At 43.3% G+C, this 24327-nt stretch overlaps 1 protein-coding gene across 3 annotated transcripts in view; it reads right to left on the reverse strand.

The window, feature by feature from the left end:
• Positions 1–23213, reverse strand: part of RNF24 (ring finger protein 24) — an 81711-nt gene extending 58498 nt beyond the window's left edge. Inside the window, exon 1 of one of the 3 annotated variants that reach the window (XM_008256267.4) lies at positions 23068–23213. The gene's annotated coding sequence lies outside the window, so the exon portion shown is untranslated. Of the gene's footprint in view, positions 1–8783; positions 8869–22842; positions 22868–23067 lie in introns of those variants that run through there. The other 2 variants (XM_051845274.2, XM_070052051.1) reach the window with 2 other exon arrangements.
• Between the last annotated feature and the right edge of the window lie 1114 nt (positions 23214–24327).

Below are 24327 nucleotides of genomic sequence, written 5' to 3' on the forward strand. Positions count from 1 at the left end.
CTTTTTCTAAGTAATCAATTAGGATTTTAATGAAAGCAAACATTTGCCTTACAGTTTATGATAAGGATTAATATACACACTACTTAATCCTTGTTAATTACCATGAGGTGGGTACTATACTCCCAAATATTTAGATAAAGAAACTGAGATCCTGCACCCTTCCAAAAATCTTGGTAAGCTTGTGCCTTACTAGCAGGGTTAGAATAAATGAAAGGGTAAAAAAAATTTTATGCTTGGCTTCTGTGGGCAGTCAATGTTGATGTATCTTGGGTTATTTTCACCATCTTACAGCCTCCAGATGGGCTAGCAACATAATTCCCAAATAATTTGGAACATGGTATATATTCTTAAACTTTAAATTTTGAAATAATTTTAGATTTAGAGAAAAGCCACAAGAGTTCTCATATACCCTTCACCTAACGTTCCCTCATGTTAATATCTTATATAACCATGACACAATGACAGAAAAATCAAGACTTGTCCAATTCTATTTTTTTAATTCTATTTTTAAAAAGACTTGTTTATTTGAAAGGCAGAGAGAGAGAGAGAGAGAGAGAGAGAATATCTTCCATCCACCTGCTGGCTCACTCTCCAAATGGCTGCATGGCCAGAGCTGGGCCAATCTGAAACCAGGAGCTTCTTCCAGGTCTCCCACATGGGTACAAGACCCAAGCACTTGAGCCATCTTTCTACCATGTTCCCAGGTGCATACGCAGGGATCTGGATTGGAAGTGGAGGGCTGGTAATTGAATCTGTGCCTGTATGGGATGCCAGCACCACAGGTGGCGTCTTTACCTGCTGTGCCACAGTGCCCCAAGACTGGTACAATTCTATTAACTAAAATGCAGACTTTATTCAAATTTCACCAGTTTTACCATTAATGGTATTTTCCTTTTTCTAGGATCTAATCCAGGATTCCATATCATATTTAGTTATATCTCTTTACTTCTACAAAGTAGACAAAAAAAAAAACTGTGGCTTTTAAATTAAAATTAAGGTTCATTTTAATCTGAAAATGTCACAGCATTTCTGGAAACAGTATTGACTACTGAAAACCTGCTTTGGAAATGATTGGGTCTATGTGATAACGAAGAAAACATCTCAAAATAAAGAGCCAGATTGGCTTAATGATAGAAAAAACAGCCACTTTTTAAATAAAGAATTGGCTGTAATTATCCGAATAGTCAGTTGTATTTAAGACAACTGTTCCTATGAAAATAAATCAACAATCAGTGAAAACTCCCTGGAAAACCACAGGTGCCAGACAGAATTCAACTCTGTTTAATGGAGCAGTTATTAAAGATTTGTTTTTAAATTAAAGGACTTGCGTTTGTTCAGTCTAGACAGGCTAAATTAATAACTAAATTCATGTACACAAAGGTTATTAGAAGGCAATGACTTTCTCTACATATGGATGTCCTTTTCTAATTGGTAACATAAAAGTTGCTGAGTTGCAGATGCCCCTGCGTCTGGAGAATGTGTACAAACTCTGGAGAAGATGTACAATCTTTAGATCCTGTTCAAACTACTTTGGGAGACACGGCAAGAGGGTCCACTATAAACCCTTATTCTTGGGGGCTCTGGGTTATGTACATTAATTTCCAAGACTTTACTGGCAAATTCCTAATTACCAGGAAAAATACCAGTTTTTCAGAATTTCTATAGGAACTTAGAATTCCTGAAGAAGAAAAATTAGAAAGCATAAACTATATGTACTAAAAGTGAAATAAGGATGTTTGGTAAGCCACAAGCACTTCTAGAGTGATAAAAGAGGAATAAGCTAACATATAAAAATTGAAGATTGTTATTGTACAGCTTTAAAAATTAGAAAAAACAATGTTCCTGTATAGCTTTAAAAATTAGAAAAAATAATGTTCCTGGGCTGGCACTGTGGCGCAGTGGGTTAATGCCCTGGCCTGAAGCGTGGCATCCCATATGGGCGCCGGTTCTAGTCCCAGCTGCCCCTCTTCTGATCCAGCTCTCTGCTATGGCCTGGGATAAGAGGGCCCAAGTCCTTGGGCCCCTGCACCTGCGTGGGAAACCTAGAAAAGAAGCCCCTGGCTCCTGGCTTTGGGTTGGCACAGCTCCAGCCCTTGTGGCCATCTGGGGAGTGAACCAGCGATGGAAGACCTCTCTGTCTCTACCTCTCTCTGCAACTCTGACTTTCAAATAAATAAAATAAATCTTTAAAAAAAAATGTTCCCAAGAGTTTAGAAGTTTATTAGCCAGGAAATGAGAGTAAATCAGAAAAAATTCCATGGCAGTTAAGTGGGTTCTAGCAAGATGCCACAGCAGAGGGCATTAACCTGCAAGCCCTCACTTAGTACCCTACCCCCAGGAGTACAGGCAAGTTTCAATTTCCCATCTGTAAACTGAGGACAGTTACAACACCCACCTCTGGGATGACCTGGCATATAGCAAATGCTTTTTGTTACCATCAAGGTCTCCTTTGGTTGATTGTTGCGAGGCTGATATTGGTCAGTTTATGAATTTTTCTGAGATAGAAATCATTTGGGCCTGCAGCACATCTTCTAGGGCCACAGGCAGACTCCTTTCTCAAGTGACTGGGGCATGGTATGGAGTTCTGGAAAACAAGCATTAGTCTAGCTACATTTCTTTACCAACAATTTCCAGATAATTAATCTAATTAAGAGCCTATCAGTCTTCGGCTCTTAATGTTGTCTAAGGAAAATCCTGTGGCCATAAAACAGCCTCTAAGACACTCATGACCTATTCAGCAATCCTTAAATAGTTCTGCATTCAGCAAGCTGCCTGCTAGGTTGTCACTGATGACAATAACTTTAAAGTTTCTGACATTACAGTCCTAAGCAAAGCCTCAAATCTTTTTTTTTGTTGTTGTTGTTTTTGTTTTTTGACAAGCAGAGTGGACAGTGAGAGAGAGACAGAGAGAAAGGTCTTCCTTTTGCTGTTGGTTCACCCTCCAATGGCCGCCACGGCCGGCGCGCTGCAGCCGGCACACCGCACCTATCCGAAGGCAGGAGCCAGGTGCTTCCTCCTGGTCTCCCATGGGGTGCAGGGCCCAGGCACTTGGGCCACCCTCCACTGCACTCCCGGGCCACAGCAGAGAGTGGGCCTGGAAGAGGGGCAACCGGGACAGAATCCGGCGCCCCGACCGGGACTAGAACCTGGTGTGCCAGTGCCACAAGGTGGAGGATTAGCCTACTGAGCCGCGGCGCTGGCCCAAAATCTCTTTCATTTACTAGGACCACCTTATTCTTCTAAAGATACAGCATCTCGTACTTATGATGATTTCAGAACAACCAGATGAAATATGTTATTTCAATATTCTGGGAGGTGATTCTGGCTCTATTGACATAGTTTGAAAGATTCTAAAAGGTCACAATCACTCTGGAATAGTGAATGATTTCCTTCTAAATGGGTTTCAAAGAGTCAAGACTTGTAATATCATTAGCTCTGGAACCCCCCTTCCTCTATAAAATGTTTTTACAAGGCACTATTAATCTTCACCACACAAAGCACTATTATTTTTATTTGCAGGAAATACATTTTAATCTTCTATTGTCACTTGTTATTTCGGGTTTTCTGTCTCTGACAGCTGAACCTACCTTATATACTAATGTTCTAGGCCAGTACTATTTTGCATTATTTTGTATTCAAAGACCATTTAGGATATCAAACTAATTTTAGTTCAGAAAAAAACATTTAAAAAAATTTTTTTAATTTATTTATTTGACAGAGTTGTAGACGGTGAGAAAGAGTGAGAGACAGAGAGAAAGGTCTTCCTTCCATTGGTTCACCCCCTAAATGGCCGCTACAGTCAGCACTGTGCCGATCCAAAGCCAGGAGCCAGGTGCTTCCTCCTGGTCTCCCTAGCAGGTGCAAGGGCCCAAGTACCTGGACCATCCTCCACTGCCCTCCCGGGCCACAGCAGAGAGCTGGACTGGAAGAGGAGCAACCAGGACTAGAACCCAGTGCCCATATGGATGCCGGTGCTGCAGCTGGAGGATAAACCAAGTGAGCCATGGCGCCCGCCCAAAAATACGTTTTTTGCTGAGACTATATATACTAAACTTCTGCAAGGATACCAACTTAGATAACGAGAGAAAATACAGAAAAAAAATTTTTTTAAAGATTTGTTTATTTATTTGAAAGAGTTACAGAGAGGCAGAGGCAGAGAGAGAGAAAGGTATTCCATCTGCTAGTTTACTCCCCAGTTTACCACAATGGCCAGAGCTGCGCCTATCTGAAGCCAGGAGCTGGATGCTTCCTCCGGGTCTCCCACGTGGGTGCAGGGACCCAAGGACTTGGGCCATCTTCTACAGCTTTCCCAGGCCACAGCAGAGAGCTGGATCAGAAGTGGAACAGCCGGGACTCAAACCAGTGCCCAGATGGGATGCCAGCACTGCAGACTGGGGCTTTAACCCACTGTGCCACAGTGTCGGCCACAAGAATACAGGAAATCTAACACTACAGTGTAATCTTGATGTGCTAGACAAACTAGTCTCAGGCCATCAGCAATACACATCAATTATCTTCACAGAACCAGAGTTAAACACCTTCAGCCTTAATTAAGTCTCACAGTTCAATCACTCCACTCTACAGAAGAAACAAAGTCTGAATTTTCAAGGTCAAAGGATGGTTTTCATGTTTCAAATTATGTTCATGAGTTTTGTGGGGAACATGCTCTATGGACTGCACTTGCGTGTATTCTGTTTCCAAAATCATTTATACTTCAGGTTGGATATTTTTTCTTTCTTTTTTGGACAGGCAGAGTAGACAGTGAGAGAGAGAGACAGGTCTTTTCCGTTGGTTCACCCAACAATGGCCACTGCAGCTGGCATGCTGTGGCCAGCACACTGTGCTGATCCGAAGCCAGGAGCTTCTCCTGGTCTCCCATGCAGGTGCAGGGCCCAAGCACTTGGGCCATCCTCCACTGCCTTCCCAGGCCACAGCAGAGAGCTGGACTGGAAGAGGAGCAACCGGGACAGAATTCGATGCCCCGACCGGGACTAGAACCCGGTATGCCGGTGCCGCAGGCGGAGGATTAGCCTATTGAGCCACGGGGCCAGCCCTCTTCTTTTTTTAATATTTATTTATTTATTTGGAGAGAGAGTGGGAGACGGGGAAAGAAAGAGGTCTTCCATCCACTGGTTTACTCCCCATATGGCTGCAACGGCTGGAGCTGGGTGGATCTGAATCCAGGAGCTTCTTCTGGGTCTCCCACATGGTTACAAGGGCCCAAGGACTTGGGCCATCTTCTGCTGCTTTCCCAGGCCATAGCAGAGGGCTAGATTGTCAGTGGAACAGTCGGGACTCGAACCAGCGCCCATATGGGAAGCCAGCACTGCAGGAGGTGGCTTTACCCACTAAGCCACAGCACCGGCCTCATCAGGTTGGGTATTTCTTATCCAAAATACTTGGGATCAGAAGTGTTTTAGATTTTGGAATATACATATATTATACACACACACACACACAAAATGAGACATCTTGGGAATGGGATCCAGATTTAACATGAAATTCATTTCTATTTCACACACATTTTATACATATAGACTGAAGATAATTTTATACAACATTTTAGTGTACTTGCATTTTGATTGTGACCCCTCATGTTAGGTCATGGGTGGGATTTGCCTCTTGTGTCAAGTCAATGCTAATCAAGTTTTGAATTTTAGAGAATTTCAGAGTTCATGTTTTCAGATTAGGGGTGCTCAATCTATAATATAACAGATAGCAATTGGTCATCTCGGCTGGCACCGCGGCTCACTAGGCTAATCCTCCGCCTGCGGCGCTGGCACCACGGGTTCTAGCCCCGGTTGGGGTGCCGGTTCAGTCCCGGTTGCTCCTCTTCCAGTCCAGCTGTCTGCTGTGGCCTGGGAAGGCAGTGGAGGATGGCCCAAGTGCTTGGGCCCTGCACCCGCATGGGAGACCAGGAGGAAGCACCTGGCTCCCAGCTTTGGATCGGCATAACGCACCGGCCATAGCAACCAACGGAAGGAAGACCTTTCTCTCTCTCTCACTGTCTAACTCTGCCTGTCAAAAAAAAAACCAAAAAAAAAAAAAAAAAAACAAAAAAAAAACACCAAAACAAAAAACCACACACACACACAAAAAAACAATTGGTTATCTCAAAATAAAATCCCTAGCACTTAGTTCATCAAACTCCTAAGAATAAAAATATAGCATGTAACTACAGGCATTATAATATCTGAATTATGCTGAACAGTTAGCAGGAAATTAGTTATAAAAGGAAAATAGCAAACAGGAGTAGAAATGACAGTGGCACAACAGTTTTGCTTACAGTAGTCCCAGAGTCACACACTATTGTGCTCTGTGTTGAAAGACAAACCAACAATCATGACATTATTCATGTACACAAAAGCAGCTAAAAAGAATGATGGAGCATGAATCTCTCCTACATTCTATGCTAGAACAGTATTCTTTGGTCTGCAGCTACAGTAACTGTTCATAAGGCTTTTCTCCTCATTTGTGACTGAAGGCATTAATCGATGTTCTTTACTAAACAAGCGTGAGCTCTGTGGTGCAGCAGGGTAAGCTGCTGCTTGGGTGCTCACATCCCATACTGGAGTGCCTGGGATTGAGCCTCACCTATGGTTTCAATCTAGCTGTCTGCTAATGTATCTGAGAGGCAGCAGATGATGTCCCAAGTACTTGGGTTCCTGTCTACTGGCTTTGGCCTGGCCCAGCCTTGGCTGTTGTGGGCATCTGCGGGGTGAGCCAGCAGATAAAAGCGTGCACTCTCACTCTCTCAAGTGAACATATATATTTTTAAAGTCACTCTATAGATCAGTAAGCTTCTAAGAACTTTAATATAACAAAAAGAATATTCTAAGATGGTGGTGTTGGAGGCACAACTCTGTAAATATACTAAAATCTACTGAATTGTATATTTCAAATGAGTGAACTATGTGGGATATAAATTATGTCTCAATAAAGCTGTTTTTAAAAAAAAAGCAGGAAAAAGAGAACTGACTTAAAAGAACCATCAGAAATGCTACACATAGAATCCTCTTAACAGAAAATACAAAGTACTGTGAAGTAGTAACAATTTTTACATCATCTGACAACCACTGGAATGGAACCTGGAAGCATAACTGATCTTATATTGATGAAAAGGAGGTAACTGAAATTATCACTGGTGAGCTAAGAGAGGTAAGTGAGTCACTAAGGCTACACTGTTAGAAAATAGTAGGGCCACGGTGCCGTGGCTCACTAGGCTAATTCTCCACCTGCGGCACCAGCACCCCGGGTTCTAGTCCTGGTTGGGGCACCGGTTCAGTCCCGGTTGCTCCTCTTCCAGTCCAGCTCTCTGCTGTGGCCCGGGAAGGCAGTGGAGGATGGCCCAAGTGCTTGGGCCCTGCACCCGCATGGGAGATCAGGAGGAAGCACCTGGCTCCTGGCTTCAGATCAGCGCAGCATGCCGGCTGTAGCGGCCAATTAGGGGGTGAACCAACGGAGGGAAGAGCTTTCTCTCTCTCTCTCTAACTCTGTCAAAAAAAAAAAAAAAAAAAAGAAAGAAAAAGAAGAAAGAGAGAGAGAGAGAGAGAGAAAGAAAATAGGGCCAGAACTTGTTCAAATCCCATATGCTTTCCCCTACTTCCTACTTCATTTTTGCCTTTATGGAGACAAGCTAGGAATTCACTGTGAAAAAACATATGCTTAGGTTCTTAAGAGAGCTGGAAGTTAGTCTGAATAAAATCTGAATAAATCTTGCCTATAGAAACTTGAAACTCCACATCATGTGCCAGTTTTCTTCAGCTTTACAAGAAAGATCATATGAAAAATGTCAGGAAATGAGTATCAGAATGAAAACCTCAAATTTAATAAATTCAGAAGTGAACTATAACCCATTAAATGTCAGGGAGTTATTTGTCAAGTGTTTCTTACCTTAAAATGGATATCTATAACTATAAATTCAGACCAAACAATTCCTGGTACATAGAACATATTAATAAAGTCACTGGGGGCTGGCGCCATGACATAGCAGGTAGAGCCGTTGCCTGCAGTGCCAGCATTCCATATGGGCACCGGTTTGAGACCTGGCAGCTCCACTTCCGATTCAGCTCTCTGCTGTGGCCTGGGAAAGCAGAAGATGGCCCAAGTCATTGGGTCCCTGCACCCTGCACCCGTGTGGGTGACCCGGAAGAAGCTCCTGGCGTCGGATTTGCCCAGCTCCGGCCAACTGGGAAGTGAACCAGTGAATAGAAGGCCCCTCCCTCCCTCCTTCCCTCCGTCTCCTTCTTTCTGTTGTAACTCTGACTTTCAAATAAATAAAATAAATCTAAAAAGAAAAGTTATTGACACAAACAGGTAAGACGGTACATCTATGCAGCATACTGGATATAACTGAAAAAGACAGACCACCTTATTTTGGAGGACAGAAACAATGTACAAGCATTGTGGCCTCCAAAGAGCAGAGCATAAAGCACACTAATTGCTCTATTCCACTACTTTCTAGCTCCCCCACATTAAGTGAACAGGGAACAGGACAAGGCTGGATGGTGTGGCCCAAAGGCAGAGGGCACTTGGCCGCATTAAACAAAGGGCAAGGAGGCAACAAAGTAGAAACATAGTTCCTATAAGGGCTCTTTGAACACATGAAGTGAGTCTTTTTCATCAGACCTAGTACAATGACTTGCACATAGTAGGTGTTCTACAAAAGCATCTGTTTAATTTAAAAGGTGAGAAAATGTCATTTTCAGCACTAAAACCATTTTAGAGCCCTGCTGAGAAATTATTGGCTTTCATGCTTGGCACAACTGATTAGAAAGACTTACCCTGATTTTTTTTTCTAGAAATCCTTGTATAACAGCATTCTTTATCTTTCACAGAAGATCCACAGTGTCATTGTTTTTAAATAGCACATTCGGGGCTGGCACTGTGGTGCAGCGGGTTAGGGCCCTGGCCTGCGGTGCCGGCATCCCATATGGATGGTTCTAGTCCCCGCTGCTCCTCTTCTGATCCGGCTCTCCGCTGTGGCCTGGGACAGCGGTGGAGGATGGCCCAGGTCCTTGGGCCCCTGTGCCCATCTGGGAGACTCAGAGGAGGCTCCTGGCTCCTGGCTCCTGATCAGTGCAGCTCCAGCCATTGCAGCCATCTGGGGGGTAGGCCGGCAGATGGAGGACCTCTCTCTCTCTCCCCCTCTCCCTCTCTCTGTCTCCTTTCTGTGACTGACTTTCAAATAAATAAATCTTAAAAAAACAAACAAACAAACAAACAAACAAAACCAGCACATTCATAGTAAGAGCTCTCCTATGGAGAAATCACATGAGCGCATACTTTTAATGACTCTCTCAATAAAATGATTATAGCTATCTAGAGATGGTTACTAAGCTAAGAACACTGATATGTTTACTTTTCATGTGATAGCAAGGTTACTTTCCCCAGAACACAAGAATTCAGGAGAAAAGAATTAAACTGGCTTAGAGTAAAATGGAGCAGGCAAATAAGTAAGGCTTTACTCAGCATCAGCTTATTCAGTAATAGCAATGTAAAGACAATGTGAAGTTAAACAACAGGTATTATGAGAAAAGGTGATCAAGGAACTCTCTCCAATAAAGTACAATGTAAATAAAAAGAACAATATTCAATGGAGAATTTATTCTGCCTTTAAAAACATTTAAGCATTAATTCTATAATATACAACCTTCATTTCTTTAAACAGACATTATTTCAGAGACAAAGAGAATGCTAATTTCTGGAGAGAAAACATTAAAAAGAAAACATTAAAAAGGCAGAGCATGCCTATGGTTTTCATCTCTGTCTTTATAAAACAATATGAACTCCACAGATCTGACCAGATCTGACCAGTCAAGCTCCTTCTGCTAAGGTTTTTAAGATTTGTTTATTTGAAACAGTTACAGAGAGAGATCTTCCATCCTCTGGTTCACTCCCCAAATGGCCACAACAGCGGGGGCTGGGCCAGGCCAGAGCCAGAAGCTTCTTCCTGGTTTCCCATGTGGGTGAAGAGGCCCAAGCACTTGGGCTGTCCTCAGCTACCTTATCAGGCACATTAGCAGGGAGCTGGATCAGAGTGGAGCAGCCAGGATGCTGGCATCCCAGGCAGTGTTTTTATCCACAATGCCACAAAGCCTGCCCCATTCTTCTAATATTTAAAGCCATATTAAATTGGGGGGAAGAGACAACTAAAGAGAAACTAAAAGATCAGATTGAATTCAAATTAGTGAATGTGAATATCCCTGCAGTGGCTGTCATAGGCATTTGAGGAGTGAACCAGCGGATGGAAGATTACTTTCTCTATCACTCTGCTTTTCAAGTAGATGAAAATAAGCAAATAAACATTAAAAAAAAAAAAAAAACAGAAAGTACAAGTAAATCCTAGGGTAATTAAGAATTCAGAATCACTAAATAATATTCCTGAGAAACCATAAAAATTAGACAAATGAAATTACTATGATAAAAAACATCATTCTAATTTCATTCAGATAGAAGTGGGATGAGGGAGGCAGAGTGCTCTTTGCATCCAAAAAGCTTTAGATCACAGGTTTATCTCTCTAAGCAAAAAAATCTTGTTTAAGCAGCATTTTAATCTAGAAAAAATACTCCAATATGATCATCACTATTTTCTTCTTTATTTTATTGAGTAAAAAACAGTATCTTCTGCATGGTTCATTAAAAAAAAAATTTGTTGAGTCCAGACTCAGGACCAACCTGGGAACTTAGTGGTGGTTACCCTGACAGAGACTCTAGTCTACAAGGAATGAATGGATTAGACATTCAGTCATATTTAAGGAAGAGGGGAAGGATCAAGCTGATTTATGGAATCCCCTAACTCTTTATCCTAATCTAGTACTCTTTATTCCCTTCTGCTTGATTCTAGTCTATAAAAGGCTTTTCAGTATCTCCATCTTTAACTTTCAGAGGCATCAGAGTACAGATATTTTAACAGAAATGCAATTAATTCCCATTTTGCTACAGAACTCAGAATCTCATTATAATATTCATTAAAATAAAAGATTAAATCTTCAATTAAGTTAACTCAATTCCTTTTATTCTGATTAAAACTCATTACTTTATCAAGGATACAACAATATAAAATTACTTGGCAGTCTCTCATACAAACTGTATTTGAAGGTAACCCCAAACAGCACTGGTTGATGAGGTAAAGGTCTTCTTTACAGGATTCCTGTTAATAAATGCGGAAGAGATGACAGGACAGGAAAATCACCATTTGGCGACCAAATATGAAATAACTTAAATTGATGAGACCAAAAGTAGGATCTTTTAACAGCACTAAAAGTGGGGCAGCCAGACATGGCAGGCCTCTGGATATGATGCAGTATTAAATTCCTACTAAATATTTTTGACAAAAAACTTAAGCTTGATTTCAATCAAACTTCTAGAGCTAACTACCATTTATAGGAAATACAGGAAACTGAGCAGTGAACTGATACCACAATGAAGCAAGCAGACAAATCCCAAATGCAAGAAATTTCACAGGGCAACTGACCCAGTTCCTGCAAAGAGTCCATGACACAAAACAAAAAGAGGAGGAGGAGGAACTGTCCTAGATCAAAATAGACATTAGAGACAAAATGACCAAATGTGATCTGAGGACTCTGAATCTTGCTATGAAGAAGCCATCTTCTTTAAAAACAGATATTTAGATACCTGGACCATGTTGAATGGGTTCAGCTATTAGATGATACCAAAGATGCTGATTATTATTAGATGGTATTTTGATTCAATAAGATAATACCCTTAAAGATGCTTATAGAAGTATGCCAAAGTGAATGTCTACAATTTTCTTTAAAACACCTCAGTGAGAAAAGGTAAAAGAGAAAAAGGATAAAATAAAAAAAATTTCACAAAATCTTAATTGTTCAATCTGAGAGAATAGGTACGTGTATATGTTCTGCTATCTTTCTGCTCTTGAGTGTTTATACAGCTTTTCATAAAAAAAATTAAAAACCTTACTGGCAGAGAAGTCTGAAAACAATCCAGGTATATCTATGAAGGAATACTAGTCCCAGTTAGAAAATAAAGGGATCAATGAAAAAAATTTACACAGCAGTTATTATTTAGATAGAATGAATAAGATGAAAGAGATGAATTTTCTCCTTGATAATATGATCATCCAGGAATGTAATACAAATACTGCTTCACTCTTGAAGTAGGTTATAGAAAATCAATAGCAGAGAACAAATAGTTTTACTGAACATATTAAAAAAGGGGGGGTGGAGCTGTGGCATAGTGGGTAAAGCCGCCGCCTGCAGTGCCGGCATCCCATATGGGCACCGGTTTGAGACCCGGCTGCTCCACTTCTGATCCAGCTTTCTGCTGTGGTCTGGGAAAGCAGTAGAAAATGGCCCAAGTCCTTGGGCCCCTGCACCCACGTGGGAGACCCGGAGGAAGCATCCAGCTCCTGGCTTCAGATCGGCGCAGCTCCGGCCATTGTGGTAAACTGAGGAGTAAAGCAGCAGATGGAAGACCTCTCTCCCTCTCTCCCTCTAACTCTTTCAAATAAATAAATAAATCTTTTAAAAAAATTTTTAGAGGGGCCAGGATTGTGACACAGCTGGTCAGCTGGTAAAGCCGCCTTCTGCGATGTCAGCATCCCATAAGGACACTGGTTTGTGTCCTGGCTGTTCCACTTCCAATCTAGCTCCCTGCTAACAGCATAGGAAAAGCAGTGGAAGACGGCTGAAGTGTTTGGGCCCCTGCCACCACGTGGGAGACCTGGATGAAGCTCCTGGGTTTGGCCTGGCCCAGCCCTGGCTGTTGTGGCCATCTGGGGAATGAACCAGTAGGTAGAAGATTCATTCTCATTCTCTCTCTCACTCTTTCAAATTCATAAGTAAATCTTTAAAAAACAAAAAACTTTTAGGAACGCGGCTATCCATTTCATCCCCCTCAGAACTGTGTTGTGCTTTTATGTAATTCTAGAATTTTAAGTAGATGGTGTCAGTGAATTGAAACAGAAAAAAAACGGAGACACAGAAAACAGAAGTTACACTGCATTTTGAGCTGAATACTGTTGAATTTTTCTTTCATTTCAATCATTTGATAGCTTTTCTAAGAATCCAGGGCCCCCTTCACATCCACCCTGAAATGTATTCTAACTTTTAGTGTGCCTAGTTTACAGAGTGCTGGCTAAGGCTCTTTGGAGATCAGTTTTCAAATTATCCTTCAAGTAGTTCAAAGTAAATCAAAGAGAAAATCAATACTCTTGGGGCTGGTGCTCTGGCGTAGTGGGTTAAGTTGCTGCCTAAAGGGCCAGCATCCCATAAGGGCGCTGGTTCGAGTCCTGGCTGCTCCACTTCTGAGCCAGCTCTCTGCTATGCCTGGGAAAGCAGTAAAAGATGGCCCAAGTCCTTGGGCCCCTGCCCCCACATGGGAGACCTGGAAGAAGCTTTTCCTGGCTTCAGATTGGCACAGCTCTGGTCGTTGCGGCCAGCTGGGGAGTGAACCAGTGGATAGAAGACCTCTCTCTCTTTCTCTGCCTCTCCTCTGTGTAACTATTTCAAATAAATAAATAAATCTTTAAAAAAAATCAATACTCTTCCAAAAGCATCTTCAAATCATAAAGCATTTCTTTTTGAGTTTTTTTTTTTTTTTTTTTACTAAAGGGTATTGTCTTTTATTTTTAAATTTTGAAAGGAAGAGAAAGACACACACACACACACACACACACAGAGGCCCTAAATCCAATGACAAGTGTCTTTATAAGAGAGAAAGAGAAAGTCAAATGAAGACAGGCAGATTGGAATGTATGCAGTCACCAGAGACTGGAAGAAGCCAAGGAGGAATTCTGTAGTCTTCGGAAGAAACACAACAGTTCTGATGACACCCTGATTTGAATTTTGGCCTCCAGAACTGTGGAAGAATAAATTTCTGTTGTTCTAAACCTCTGAGCTTGTGATAATTTGATACTGCAACCATGGGAAACTTATCCCTTTGCCCCATCCTAACAAGTCATTTTTATTTACTTAATTTTATTTATTGCTGTTCTGCAAGGGCATCAGAAGAGGTACCTTTAAATCTCTCCTATTGTCTATCTATTCTCTGCAAAGTTCTCTAAACTTCCTGTATCAGTAGCTCTCCAACATATCAGTGCAGGAAAGCACCTGAACAGTCAAGAGACTGGATTCTTATGAAAGGTGACAGTATCAACTGTGCCACATGGTGAACTTTGGAGGATGAAGGCCTGGGTTCAAAACCTGGCTCCCATCTTGTGAATAGGTTACTTCTTTGATCTTTAGTTATTTCATCCATAAAGAACTCTTTGAGGGTTGCTGTAAAGAGTAAATAAGTAATACATGAAAAGCTACAGGCATAAAAGGTTTTCAATATAGGTTACCTAATGTGACAGATTTCCAGGGTATAATACTGCCTCAAGCTATTGATATACATACAATTCTGTGATTTTTATTTTTAAATAATCTTCTCACTACCACAACAATTCCTTCTGGATTATTATTATTATTTTGACAGGCAGAGTGGACAATGAGAGAGAGAGACAGAAAGGTCTTCCTTTTTTGCTATTGGTTCACCCTCCAATGGCTGCCGCGGCCGGCGCACCGCGCTGATCTGAAGCCAGGAGCCAGGTGCTTCTCCTGGTCTCCCATGGGGTGCAGGGCCCAAGCACTTGGGCCATCCTCCACTGCACTCCCGGGCCACAGCAGAGAGCTGGCCTGGAAGAGGGGCAACCAGGACAGAATCCGGCGCCCCGACCGGGACTAGAACCCGGTGTGCCGGCACCGCAAGGTGGAGGATTAGCCTATTGAGCCATGGCGCCGGCCCCTTCTGGATTATTTAAAAAAAATTTTTTATTTAATGACGGCCATGCATGAGAGTTCTAAGTTTTGTAATTTCTTTTTCACTAAGAAAAAAGAACAAAAGCTTACACCTTTGATTTCCCTTTCTACCCATTTCCCACAAACTACATTTAACTCTGAATTTGGCATTTCATTATCTGCTAAACTTTTTCATCCTGCCAAAGATGAAGAGACTATTTGGATATGATATCTAGACTCTTATTTCAAGTTTATATTACTAAGCATAATTTCACACAGTGAGATTTGGGACAGAACAATAAAGAGGCACAGGTAGTTTATTTTTTTTTTCTGTTTGTCTAGAAGAACTAAACAAATATAGCTAATGCAATACCAAATTTAAAAAAAAAAAAAACAAACTAAGGCAACATAGGGCAGAGTGATAGTAGTAAAGCTACTAATTTTGAGAATTCAATAAACACTGTCATCAAAAGAACTGAATGCTCGTTATACTTGCTGTGCCATATTTGCATGTCTATTAAATTATGACATTAAGTTTGCTAAAAGAAGTGAAACGCTGCATCTGATACACACATTTAACTAGGAAAACATAAATAACAGGGGCCGGCACAGTGTGCAGTGGGTTAATGCCCTGGCCTGAAGCTCTGGCATCCCAAATGGGCGCTGGTTCAAGACCTGGCTGCTCCACTTCCAATCTAGCTCTCTGCTATGGCCTGGGGAAGCAGTAGAAGATGGCCCAAGTCCTTGGGCCCCTGCACCCGTATGGGAGACCCAGAAGAAGCTCCTGGCTTTAGACTGCACAGCTCTGGCCGTTGCAGCCAACTGGGGAGTGAACCATTGGATGGAAGACCCCCCTCCCACCTCTCCTCTCTCTGTGTAACTCCAACTTTCAAATAAATAAACAAATCTTAAAAAAAAAAAAACATAACAGATAAAGTGAGAGACAGATTTTAGCATAACACATGTAACCAGAATTTTTAAAAAAGGTTTATTTATTTGAAAGGCAAATTAACAGAGATCTTCCATCTTCTGGTTCACTCTTAAAATGGCTGCAACAGGTAGGTCTAGCCCAGACCAAAGCCAGGAGCCAGACACTCCGTCCTGGTCATCCATATGGGTGGCAGTGGCCCAAATAGTTGGGACACCTTCTGCTGCCTTCCCAGGTACATTAGCAGGAAGCTGGATTGGAAGCAGAGTAGCTCTCTGATATGGGATGCCAGTGTCTTAAGTGGTGCCTTAACTTGCTTGTCCACAACACCAGCTCCTATAATCAGACTTCTATAGAAGCTGATGGTTTATATAAGAACAAGGTTTATCACAGGATAAAAACAAACTACTGATCTAGATAACCAAAACAATGAAAAGAATAGCAGATATCATTTAAAGAAAAAATGAATCAAAACAGGAACTTTGAAAGCAGGTAAACTGGATGTTACTTACAATAAAAAAAAAATCCCTACAATTCCTTCAGTAGTAAGCAACTCTCATATGCTTAGCATTGAATCCATAAAAATTCAGCTAGCATTAAAGTTTTCCAGAGCAACTTCAGAACATGGGTTCACTTGTAGCACTTTGTAAAAAGTGGCTTCCTTTCCCTTGCCACTGCAGGGTTACTCCAACTGTCCGGGGCACCAGGGAGGTCATGGAGGTCCACAGCAACTCTCTGGTGTTCAACTACCCTTAAGGCAGGTGTTGGGCCCGGGCTGGCTTTCCCAAGAGTGGCCAACCACAAGTAAAGCCATTTGCCAGCTACTCCTAGGCCAGCTGGCATAGAACAAAGTGTCTGGTTCCCACCTCAAGAACAGAGGAAGCCCGGCCAGCTGGCTTTCAAAGGACTATACTAGTTGGAGTTCTCACAATTTCTTTCAAATCATCTGGCATTCTTTAAGGGCCCCTGATTAACCCAACACTATCCTCTGAGGTCTGAGGTCTGAAATGTTCAGATAATTGGAGGAATCCTTAATACCTACCTAAATTATAAAAGAGGCAGAGTAACTGCTATTGCAATTGTTTCAAGAAACAATTTTTTGGAACTAAAATTTGCTCTCAATTTTAGCTTGTATTTGATCTAAAAATCTAAAGAATTCCTACAATTACTAAACAATTTTTTCAAAATAAAAATCAAGACAAATAATAAAGAAATAAGCTAAAACCAACAACTGAACACGTGGAAAAGAATGCCTTAATGCTGCTAGGATCTGACTCTCCCTACTCAACTCCTCAAGAGTCCAGCTATATCCTTCATATGACCTCAGAGTGGACTATCTATTACTACATATATTTTCCTATCCAGCTAGCAAGGAGGTGAAAAGAAGAGTGTCTTATAATGACCTTAAAAAAATCTATTGGTGACATATTGGGTGTTTAAGAAGTTCCGTTTCTAAACATAAGAAAACTTAACGTGGACTAATATGAACAAGGAACCTCATCTCTAAGCAAGCCAAATAAAACAAAGAACAGCATTCAGCTTAAAACAAAAAATATTTTATCAAGTGATCAAAAGGATTTACCAAATACCCAAACTGCTGGGAGGTACAATGGGTACTCATGTGCTAACTGTAGATCATTTTTCCAATCTATCACATGGGTTTATCTTAGGAATACAGAGGAAAGCAATCAGAAAAAACAAACTACAAAACCAGAAACCACTTAATCCAATTCACAGCCAATGTACCCTAGGTGATAAAAGTAATCTCAACAAAAAATACAGGGATCAAGTCAGAGTCAAATATTATTAACTGGAGGAGGCTATAATTATATTTTCTCATTTGGTTTACCCCCATGTTGAGTACTGAGTTTAACATTTTCACATTACTTCATTTGACCCATGTAACACACACACAAGGCAGGTATTATTATTCCTATTTTACAGATGAAGAAACAAATCAAGAAACCTGCTCAAGGTCACATGGCAAAGCAGAAGAGCTAGAATTAAACTTTAAGTGGTTTGATACAAGAATCTACGTGTAAGACTGTCAATATTAAATCTTATTTACAAAAAGACATGTAATGTAACATAAGGAAAAATTATTAATAGTCTTCACGATTTAACTCAGTTAAGTGCAAAGGGGTAATTACAACTATGCAGAAAGAGAGAGAGAGAAAGAGAGAGATCGATCTTCCATTCACTGTTTCACTCCCCAGACACCTGCAACAATCTGGACTGGGCTAGGCCAAGGACAGGGGTCCAGAACTCAATCCAGGCTTCCATGTGAGTGGCAGGGACCCAACTATTAGAGCCATTATCTGATGCCTCACAGGGCATACATTAGTAGGAAGCTGGAATTGGAAGTGGACCCAAGACTTGAACCCAGTTACTCAATGTGGGTGTCCCAACTGGTGTCTTAATGGCCGCACCAAATGCCAGCCCATCTTCTTAGAGAAATTTAAGGAGATTACCAGATTTAAAATGTCAGCTGTCTGGAGCCAGCATTATGATATAGTTGGTTAAACTACTGCTTGCAACACAGGCATCCCATATGGGCACCAGTTCCTGTCCCAGTTGCTCTACTTCTGATCCATCTCCCTCCTAAAGTGCCTGGGAAAGCAGCTGAAGACGGCCCAAATGTTTGGGCTCCTGCCACCCATGTGGGAGACCCATAAGATGCTCCTGGCTCTTGGCTTCGGCCTGGCCCAGCCCTGGCCACTGCAGCAATTTGAGGAATGAACCAGCAGATGGAAAATCTGTCTCTCTCTCCCTTTCTCTGTAATTCTGCCTTTCAAATAAATACATAAGTCTTTTAAGAAGTCAGCTGTGCCATTGTCCATACTGAGTATACACTTGTGCCAGCTATTGTGCTAGGGAACACAGTGGTAAACAGGACAGATGAAGTCCTTGCCTTCCTGGAGCTGACCTTCTATAATGAAGGTAAGAAACAAAATAATCAGTCAACAACAATAGAATTTCAGAGTTATGTAAACTGTAGAGGAGTTAGAGAGGAAATGTGGTCTTTTCAAAGCATTTAGCCATTCACGTGAACAGAAGGGAATGAATAGGTCAGTGAAAGTTTATTTTCTTATTCCATTCCTATTTCTACAGAATTATTTATTATTTTGAAAGGCAGAGAGACAGACAGAACATACGAATCTTCTCATATGGCTACAATGGCTAGGGCTGGGCCAGGCTGAAGCCAGGAGCCCAGAGCTCCATCCACGTCTCCTACATGTGTGGCAGGGACCCAAGTACTTGGGCCATCTTCTGCTGCTTTCCCAGGCACATTAGCAGGGAGCTCGATCCGACAGCCTATATGAGTGTCGGTGTTGTAGGTAGTGGCTTAACCTACTGTGCCACAACACCTGCCCTGTTATTCTGTTTTTAAAGGCAGGCAACAGGAGAACATGAGTATATGCAGACGTGGATAGTCCCCTGGAGAGTTGCTGATGGTGTAAGAGGGAGGCATAAAGACAAGAGCTGAGTTATGAGGGGGTGTAAGGTATAGCAGAGATAAGGAGGAACATGGTGGGAAAGTCAGTTAGCTGACCTCTGATACGAGGAAGACAGAAAACATGGGTGCTCAGGAAGGCCGATTTCTAGATTCGGTGAAGGGAAGACGAAGGGTTTCTGTCTCAGATACTGAAGTAAACCACCACTAAAGTGTGATGGTAAAACGAAGGCATCTCCAGATACACAAATTCAGAATTCAGGAAGGAATTTCAGACTTTGTGTGTTCCCTTTTTCAGAAAGCTACTTAAAGAACAAGAAAGGCAGAGGATCCAGGAAATGGGAGATCCAACATGAGGAAGGCAAAAGGAAATCCCAAGATGATGGCTGCATGGTAGTCTGGAGGGCAAAGCAATCCATATTGGAGGCAGAAGAGGGCTCCAGAAGGACCATCTCCCAGAAAAGTGAAATTGATTACCTGAAAATATTGGAAGATTATCAATCTGTCATACTATTTAAGCCTGAGTGACTGATTCAAAGAAGACTAAGCAAATGAAAAAAAGGTCATTATTAAATTCAGAAGAACTGGTATAAGAAGGAAATGTAGTAATAATTCCCTACATAGCTTATCTATAAATATTAGGTTTTCTGTCACAGTTCTACAAATACTAAATACTCACTTTACCGGGGAACCATCAAGTATGAGTAGGGGGATAAAGGATGGCTATACAGACAATGAAATCTTAACTGCTGTCCATAGATAATATCCAAAGATGAAAAGCCAAGAAAAACAGTATAAACATTAAAAACAAAATAGATACCAGAAGGAACTAAGAACTGACAGGTTGAAACACACAAAATTGCTGCTTTTTAATCATTTTCTAAGCTAAAAACACAATTTTAAATGCCTCAAGTTAAAACATTATAATAACAATACTGATTTTAAAGTAAACTGCCATTTATCAGATATTGTCCTTATTAGACACTGTTGGGAGAATAATGGATCCCAGTTTTGGTTAACAAAGCATCACTACATATGCTATTATCATCACTAACAATATTAACAATCACTAACAATATTAGTATTTTAATGAATGTAAATAATATATTTACTACTATAACATCATTTACTGTAATTAATCCTATTTGGATGATACAGAAGTTACTTCATATTTTTTCCATCTTTTTACCATCACCATACCACAGAAATGCTGAACTAGGGATTGGTCAAGATTTTTATTAATAAGGAGCCAAATAACAAGGCCAGGCTAGTTAGGACCCTTTCATGATCTGAAAAATTAGCTAAGTCACTCTTGCAAAATTAAAGTTCCATGAAGTTGTGGTACTCTTTAAGCTTATTCCAGTGACAATTCCAGTTATAATACTCTGTTTACCTAAGACTTCCCTTCATGGTTTTTTTTTTTTTTTTTTTTTTTTTTTTTTTTTTTTTTTGGATAGGCAGAGTGGACAGTGAGAGAGACAGAGAGAAAGATCTTCTTTTTCCGTTGGTTCACCCCCCAGTGCATTGCTGCTGTGGTCGGCGCGCTGCGGCTGGCGCACCGCGCTGATCTGAAGCCAGGAGCAAGGTGCCTCTCCTGGTCTCCCATGGGGTGCAGGGCCCAAGCACTTGGGCCATCCTCCACTGCACTCCCTGGGCACAGCAGAGAGCTGGACTGGAAGAGGAGCAACCGGGACAGAATCCGGCGCCCCAACCGGGACTAGAACCCAGTGTGCCGGCGCCGCAGGCGGAGGATTATCCTAGTGAGCTGGGGAGCCAGCTCATGTTTTGTTTTAACGCAATACCTAAAAAAATCTTAAGATAGGCAGTTGATAAACATATTAGGGTTGCTTCAATATTAGTGACATTAGTTAACAGAGCTCTTGTTTTCACTTTACCTCATCTGAGTTAAATCCATTGACATTAATATTTTATTTAAATTCTCCATAAAGCCACAACATTTCCAACTGAAAAATGAACTTCTATTAATCTTAACTTTTCTCCTCCCCCCTCAAACTTCTAACATGGTAACATAAAGTAAAAATTTTACCAACAATAATAGGTTCTGAATCAACCAATGGGAAATTTCCCCCATCAAATTCAAAGCTACTGTTTTAAAAAGAGGGAATATACACAGACAGACCCTGTGGAAGATTACCTGGTTTACATTTAATTTTGCACTACAAATAGAAATTAAAATACAGGTGACTCAAAAATAACCTTAGAATCTTAATGAAAACAGAACCTATCCAATTATTCATATAACCCAATATAAGCTCCTCTTAAGTTTTTACTATTGCTACTTTTAAGCCAAAAGATCACAATAATATTTTGGAAGTATGCTGCTTATAACTGAGCCTTGCTAATTTCCCATCACGTTGTAAAATTAAAGAGAAACTGAAAGTCATCATGCAACCAAACAACTATCTTCTGAAATGTATATAATCTGGTTTGAAAACAAAACTGTAAGGACTAGATGGTGCTGTCACAACAGCCTTTTTTCCGAGCAGTATACACCAACTATAACTCATAACCCAAACAACAAAGTCAGACAGTGCCACCCAGCCAGTCTGTGGGAAGGTTCCAAACCTTCCTTCTCTCTCTGGGGATGAAGACAATGAAAAAAGGTGTTCTGTTTTCCAGCAGTCCTGTAAGAGGAGCCATTGAGCTGGGCTGCACAATCAGACAACAGAACACAGGAAAACTCAGATCAAAGCAAGGGCACATGTCAGGGTAATAAGCAATAAAACCCTTGGCCAAAGCATTAAGGGAAGGAAAGAAGAAGAAGGAAAAAAAAAAAAAAAAGCAAGGAGGTGGAGAGAACCTGCTGGATCACCTTCTTATTAAACACAGGAGGCAGGAAGAAACAAAATCTGCCTGCACAGGGCATGGGGAAAGACTGTCCTAGAAGCGAGTGCCGTGGAGTGCTCCCCAGACACGGGTGTGAGCACAGACACACATTACCAATGAACTAAGCCCAGAAAGCAGCACCCTATTTGTTGGGGGGGGGGTAATCCCCCTGTACACAGATGAGACACATCCTCACTAACCAAATCCCCAAAAGTGTTCTACATGACAGGGCTGTGGAAGAATACAGACGTTTTCAATTAACAAAATGTAATGGCTTTAACCAGACAACTGCCGTGTGAAATAACATCAGAGACAGCGCTGGGTACAGGTGTGATGGAGTTGTCGTCTCCTCCTCCCTTTCTGACCATCTCTGATTCTCCCGTTTCGCTGGTGTCCCTCTCACACACAACACGCCCCCCGACCAGGTCTCGGCAAACAAAGGAGGGTTCTCAATTCCTCGGCCTAGGAAGCACACATGCCCCCCATCCACAGACGACGAGGCCACCACCTGACTTTCATTAAAGAGTAAGCCAAGCAGAGAGGTCTCAACCCAGACCCCTGCCATGCACCCTGTGACAACCAGCGCCACAAAGGAAGGGGAGGAGTGGATCCGAACCAGGAAAACACCGCCACGCCGCGCCGCGCCGCGCCCCCCCACGGCGTTCCCACAGCCCGCACCCAGGCAGCGTCCCCGCCATCCTCCGCCTCCCACCCCGCTCCGCCGGGCCGCCGCCTCCCACGCCTCGGGACCCGACGCCGGAGCTGCAGCAAGCGGGCGCGCTGGGGGCCGCGAACCTCCCGTCGGCGACCCCCGGCTCACAGCCCCGCGCCGCCCTTTGTGCGGGACTCACCCGTCGGCCCCGGGCCGCGCGGGACGCCCCTCCGCGACCGTCCCTAGCCAGGGGCCGCTGTCTCATCCCTCCGTCCCGAGCCTAGCCAGCTGGGGCGCTCCGAGAACGGGTCGGGAGGCTTCGCGGGCCCGAGGTCTCCTCAGCATCCCGGAGCGGGACCCGCCCCGTCCCCCAGCCCGGGGGCGGCGGCGGCCCTCGGAGCACGGGTGCTCGTCGCACACTTACCCGGGCGCGCCAGCGGCGGCTGCTGCGACGGGGGTGCAGGACCGTCAGCGTCCGGCGGCTGGAGGCGGGCTGCGGGCTGTGGGCAGCGGGCAGCGGGCAGCGGGCAGCGGGCAGCGAGCGTCCGCCAGGACCAGCGCAGCTGAGGTGGCGGCGGCCGAATGTGCGCTCCGCGGCCCCGGGCGAGGGGCGGGCCCGGGGGGGAGGGGCGGGCGCCGCGCCTCTCATTCATGCAGCGGGGGCGGGGTGAGGGACCCGGATGCCCGGGCAGTCTCCGCCCACTTCGCTAAGGGCGCGGTGGCTTCAGAGTCTGCAGCGCGCAGGCGCGGCGCTCCTTGACTGGGCCTGGTAGAGCCCCGGTTGGGTCGTGCCCGCTGGCCTGGTCCTACGGGCTTAGTTATGCTAGGTGGTCTCTGTCGCTGCACTGTTGAAAAATTTGCTTGCCCAATAAATTCTTAAAAGCTAGGAACGCCACCTGCTTTGTAACATCCATCCTGGGAGTCCCCGGGGACACAGGAATGGGCGCGGGGGTGGTAATTAGTTTGATGGGGAGACGTGCACACCGCCCCCTGTTCCATCTGTCCCTCCTGCCGCAGGTCTTCTCAGCTGAGTGCCGGGACTGCAGTGATGGATGAGACCCAGACTGTCCAGATGGTGGTAAGAAGTGTGTGTAGGAAACAGTGCATTCCTGTCCCCGCAGCTCCCACCTCCCACTCTTGGGGGTGGAGTTGGGGGTGCGTGTCTCAGCCCTTGCTGTAATACCCTGGCCTGGGGTCGAATGCAGCTCCAAAGCTCTGTGGAGGCCTGGCATGTGCATGCAAGCTACCGAGTCGCCCTCTGGTTCCGAGCCCTTGGAGTCTGGCCTCACAGCTTCCCAGCCGAATGTCTGGGCACTGCAGCTCATGCACTGCAGAAGTGATCGTTACCCTCCCCCATTTTCTCAGGCCCCATGAGATTTTCCTTTCTTCTCCCACCTTCCTGGCCCCCACACACAAACCATAAACCAACTGCTCAGTGGCTTAGCTTTGGGAAGCACAAGTCATCGTGGAAAGTGACAGCAAGCTTCTTCCTTCTGCTTTGGCAAGCCATAAACCTCCAAAGCAAGGAGGAAGTAAAGAACGAAACATCCCTGACTGTCTGAAGACGTCAGCTGCCCCCGGTGATCACAGCCTCCCAAGGTGAAAGCGGCACGTGCTAGGGAAAGTGTGGCAAAGGAAGGGGTGGGAGAGCTCTTCCTCTGTGTCCTCCCTGCCCTACAAGACA

The sequence above is a fragment of the Oryctolagus cuniculus genome, chromosome 11 (genome assembly GCF_964237555.1).
Source record: "Oryctolagus cuniculus chromosome 11, mOryCun1.1, whole genome shotgun sequence".
NCBI classification, from domain to species: Eukaryota; Metazoa; Chordata; class Mammalia; order Lagomorpha; family Leporidae; genus Oryctolagus; species Oryctolagus cuniculus.